Raw genomic sequence first — 6,000 nt, 5'->3', positions numbered from 1 at the left:
ACACGTAGCACGACCTACCCATTAGGTCAGCATAATTCGTTTTTCGATTCGTTTTCGAATGTTTAAACCCTGAACTTGTGTTTTGACCATCAAACCGAACAAGACTCAACCCATAGTTATTCTAGAACCCTCCAAACACGTTTATATCTCTAAAACAATTTACTTAACTCAAAAACCTTTTAAACAAAAGAATCAAAGTGCATTGATTTATCCACCGGACATATTCGTGCTCCATTGCCTCAAACCCTAATTCTTCCCATAAACACCCCCTCAATATTATCCATTTCACCTACTCATATTCACATTCTTCTCCCAAATTGTTTGAACTTGCAAGTTGTTCTAGCTAGTTTTATTTAAGTTTGACTTTAAAAGTCAACGGATCCAAATTTTGCATTTCAATCCTTTTCGGGAAAATGTTTTTAATATTTTCAGTTGTTCTAAGTTATTTTATCTCAAGAAAACATTTTCCATCTTTAATAAAGGTTTTTAGGCACTCAAACGCATATTGATGCATTTTTAGGCCCGTTTGGTTGTTTTCAGGAAAGTTTACATGTTTAACCTTCTATTTGAGTTTGGATCTGGAAATTTTACTTTATTTTAGTTCTATGGCTTTGGACATGTGGTAACCATCATCGATCTCGTACCGAGTCAAGGACCAAACCAAAACCGAACACTCGTTTAAGCACTTTAATTAACGTTGAGCAACTGAGTTGCATGAAACTCTTTAGATCTGAGGTTCTCCTTGTATTTTAGTTCTATGGTTGATATGGGAGTGTTAGAATAAATCTTGGCTTGAACCAAGTTTTGGATTAAAACCGAGTAAAATCAAACACTCGTCTCAACAAGTTAGTCAACGTTCAAAACCACAAAAAGTTCAACATATCTTTTTAGTTATGTTTTACTTTATATTACTCATATTACTTAGGATTGTGGAAGTGTTGAAACAAATCTTGGCTTAAACCAAGTAAAATCTAACTTCCTGTTTTAACGAGCTAGTCACCGTTCAAACCACCAAAAATCATCCTAACTTCTAGCTTATATTTCCTTTTGTATTAGTTATATATTTTATGATTATGGGGTGTTGGAAACAAACTTGGTCTTATACCAAGAGCGGGCCTTTTTACACCAAGCACTCACTTAAAACCGAGTTTGGAACTTTAATTGATTAAAATTTTCAAACTTGTTTAAGTTACTGATTCTGTTGAAGTAATTCACATATTTTAATATTACGGTAAGTAGGATTTGGTACTTTATCAAGTCCCGAACCAACTAAATGGAACAAACCGTTAAAAGTCAGATCTTGATGCTTACATTAGCGGGATCGTGCACACTTGCACTAAACCAACTCCCCTATGTAAAACTTAACAAAGGTTGAGTAAAACTAAACATCAAATACATGGTTTCATGTAAATCTCATTTAATTTTATCCTTACTTTATTTAACCGCGTTTTGTAAAATGTAACTTAAAATCCCGAAAACTCATGCATTGTTTTTATAAACTATTATACCATTTATATGTCATCCTCAAAGACTCAATATTAACTATTGAGTCTTTAAATCTATGGCGTGCAGGTTAAATCGAACCGTCGGGCTCGCTTACTTGAGGATTATTCTAAGTTTTTTTTCATCAACGTCACATTTTCCAAGTGGGTAATTTCATCCTCGCTTTCTTTTCTATACTTTGGGGGTAGCTTGCATACTTAAACAATAACGATTTAAGAGTTAGATTCTCAAACCAAAAACTTTAGGTTATCTTTTGCTTAGAATAATTGTCCGATTGTGTGTTATATGCTTCATATGATTAATTGTTACATGTTTATTGCTTTAGGTGGTTGGCCTCATCCTTACCCTCAATAAGTATGATCACACGTCCCTCCTTTTAGATTGGTAGTTTCACCTATTAGAAAGTAGTCTCACTTACTTATGATTTATATACCTCATTTGTCGCTTTTATTTACAGTTTCACGTATGAGTTGTGGATTTTTGCCTCATATTATATATAATTGTGGAATTGCTCACCAACATACATGTTGACAAAATATATTCAACGCTACAGGTTTGATAATTGGTTGATTGAAGATTTGAAAACGTTATCTTATTTTGGACCGTTTAGGTTATTAATTAAATGAACTATTTGTTTTCCTTGTACTTTGTTTTATTTGTATGAAAAAGTTGTGTTGTTATCAGAAATTGAATGAAATGAATAAGTTGTTTAAATATTGCCACTTTAATAGTGTCGTGTGCATCGAACAATCATAATCATGTCGCACCCTGGCATGTTCCGCCGTTTTCGTGGACGGGGGAGGGGGGACCGGGTTCGAGTCTGATAAAACACACACTCGCTTAACTAACTTTAAAATTATTAAATACATGAATTTAGCAAATATATTAAAATAAATATTTAGAAACATGACTAATAATTATTTTAACCAAACATCGTAAATAAAACCAAACTCGACTTGTTAAGTTTATTTTTCTTATTTCTTTCGTATTTAAAACCTAATCTAAGAACCGAATTTCCTAGTTTTTCATATTCATCTTTCGAGGTTCTTCTAAGGTAGGTTTCTTTTATTAGAGTTTACTATTGGGTCAAGTCAAGCCGGTCCTTCATCTTAAAGATTATTCTCTTGCATTATTTTCTCGCCGTTTAAGAGGTGAGTATTTCATAGCCCGCTTCATTATTTTCAAATATTTTAGGGTGTAGCATGTGACGTATTTCCACAAACTATACTATTTCATCTCTACGAAATACATACGATTTACATAATAACATCATATGTTAGATTTTCATCATGTTGTATATGCTATATGTGCTATTTAACTACGTGTTTATATTTTGGTTGTTAGAGATGGTACACAAATGCAAATACAAACGTAAACGTTATAGTGGGATGGTCCTTGAGATGAACCTACTCTTCCAAATAGTTCGGTTTTGACCCGAGAAGGGAACGAGAGTTTTCATATGATTCATTTCTTTACATATTGTTGAAATTTTAGAATGTGTTATTGATTCGTATAGTTTTCCAATTAAAATGTTGTATCAAACATATGATTGTTCACTCACCTTGTGTTGACAGTATTTTCTACATGATGCAGGTTAGGATTTGCTCAATATGGAAGAAATGTGTAGTTGGACCTTAGGATCTATTTAATAAATTTTAGACATGGATTATTGTTTGTTTAAGTTTTGTTGGATTTGTTTGAATTATGACCTGTTTTGTGATGGATTTTAATAATATTGTCACTTTAAATTTAGTGTCATGAGCTATGAGCAATTATGGCTCCCCAATATATTCCATCGTCGGTTGGGGTGTTACACAAGCGGGTTTTAAGGTATGTCAAGCAGTCATAGGTATATATGGGTGTCAAGTTCAAGAGGGAGCAACGAATTGAGTTGCATGATTACTATAATGAGGATTAATGGAGACACAGAGTAGTCCTCGATCTATAATTGGGATGCATTTTCCTAATTGGGTTAAGTGTGGTGTCATGGTGTAGCAAGAGATAGCTGAAAATGTCATTATCCACTGTGGAATTCGAGTATCGAGCATCGATGGTTACATCACAAAAGTAGGTTTGGCTAGTAAGTTTGTTGAAGTAATTGAACCAAAATGTTGATCAAGGGGTAAGGAGTGAGACGAAGGTGGGATAATAAGTCGTCTATACAATTGGAGAAAAATCTGGCATTCAATGCACAAATGAAACATATTGAAGTGTGTTATATTTTTGTTTGGGAGTTCGATCGTGCTTAATGGCGAGATAGTGTTATGTGAACACTAACGAGCAACTAGGGGATATGATAACTAAAAGGATGACAAAGATGAAGCTTGATCAAATGTGTTGAAATGTGGGCATGAACCGAGTTGGTATTGAGGAGTGTGAAAATAGCAATACCGGTTAATAGTCATGCAATAAGATTGGTACAGTTTGATCTTGAAAGGATGGTTTGAAGATGATCACAAGCAAATGAGTAAAAATAAAATAATGGCTTAGAGGCCAAATTTTGATGATTTGTCTTGTTTTTTAGTATTTAATTTAGTTTCTAAATAGTCTTAGTTATCCTTTTCTTGTTGCTAATTAAGTCTGAGGGGCTGATATAAACCCTTGTTTTGTTTTTGTTTTTATGAATTAAGTCAAATAATAAATGATCTCGATCAAGTTTAATCAAAACTCAAACGTGTTCTCAGTTTTGTGTGCTATCGGAGTCCAATTTTACAGTTCTAACATGTGTGTGTGTGTGTGTGTGTGTGTGTGATTATTATGTAATATTGCTGAAAAGGCGGAAAAGAATCCAATCGTTATGCATTTCAGTAATTATAACTTACTGAATACCGCCACAACGCAAAGCCTCAATAACTAATTAACTTTTAACACAAATTGTTGGATAAAACGACCACCTAGCCACGAACGGTAAACAAAAATGCGGAATTAAACTTCGTTTGGCTAAACTTTTTCTCGACCCGAATGAACCAATGAGGATGCAAACAAATAGGGTAATTAAAAGTAAATATGACACAATAATTATAGCGTAGAAAACCTCTCAAGCCGAGAGTAAAAACCACGGGACTACTAGAGCCGCTTCAAATCCACTATCACCAATAATGAGCAATACAGAAATTTTTCTTTAGGTAAAACTAGAGGCATACACAAATCATCATATACTTGGTACAAAATAACATCAAGTATATGGAATAAAACTACAAAGAGAATACGAGTAAGAGGTATCACCAACTAGAGAATGAATCGATCTATGGCACGTCTCTTATCTTCACAAAACACCAAAAGCTTGGATCACAAAAACTTCTCTTTGTATCTTTTTCGGGCAGCAGAAGAGAGAAAACCCAAAAAACCTTAATTGTTTTTGGTATTGTTATTGACGGCAGAATCATGTGCACCAAAAGCAAAAACCCTTTTAATATTTTTCTTGTTCCACACGTGAAGCCCACTGCCCACAAAAACCATTACCATCGTGAGCCCAAAGAACTCAAACACCAATTGTGTTTGGTGTGTATACGGATGAATAGTAATAGAACATATAATAGTTTTTTTTCTTTTATAATAATAATAATAACCACCCATGTAAGTTAATATTTGTTGGGCTTTCTCATGGGCAAAAAATACCCCAACAAATCTCCCCCTTTTTGTCTATGAGAAAGAACTCACCACCCCGGCGAGCGAGTAACAAATCTTCAGTTTCTCCCTTGCCAAAGCTTTGGTCAACATATCGGAACAATTATCATCGGTGTGAAATTTATCAAGTTCAAACAACTTATCTTCAATAGCATCTCTAATCTAATGATACCTCACATCAATATGTTTTGTTCTCTTATGATACATAGAGTTCTTAGCAAGGTGAATAGCACTTTGATTATCACAAAGAACCACGTAGGGTTGTTGCATAAAGCCAAGCTCTTGCATAAATCTTTTCAACCACAATAATTCTTTGCATGCTTTTGTTGCTGCCGTATACTCTACCTCGGTAGTAGACAAAGCAACACACTTTTGCAGTCTTGACTGCCATGACACGGCTCCCCCTGCAAATAACATCAAATATCCAGAAGTGGATTTCATGTTGTCCTTATTTCCTGCCATATCATAATCCGTGTAACCAACAAGCATTGGCTCCCCATTTCCAAATGCTATACCCAATTTGGAAGTACCTCGTAAATATCTAAGTATCCACTTAACTGCTTCCCAATGCTTCCTACCCGGATTTGACAAGAACCGACTAACAACACCTACTGCATGGGCAATATCAGGTCGTGTACTTACCATTGCATACATCAAGCTTCCAACTGCTGATGCATATGGAACACCATCCATCTCTTTTATCTCTTTCTCAGAAGTAGGGCAATCTTTTTCAGTTAACTTAAAGTTGGGATTAAGAGGTGTACTAACCACATTAACTTTAGACATCTTGAATATGCTAAGCACCTTTTCAATGTATTGCTCTTGTGACATGTGTAACTTCTTTGAAGCTCTATCTCTAGTAATCCTAAT

Source organism: Bidens hawaiensis, unplaced genomic scaffold (assembly GCF_021521415.1).
Source record: "Bidens hawaiensis isolate Kalapana, Puna unplaced genomic scaffold, B.hawaiensis_p1.1 tig00036823_1, whole genome shotgun sequence".
Taxonomy (NCBI): Eukaryota; Viridiplantae; Streptophyta; class Magnoliopsida; order Asterales; family Asteraceae; genus Bidens; species Bidens hawaiensis.
This window is presented reverse-complemented; position numbering follows the sequence as displayed.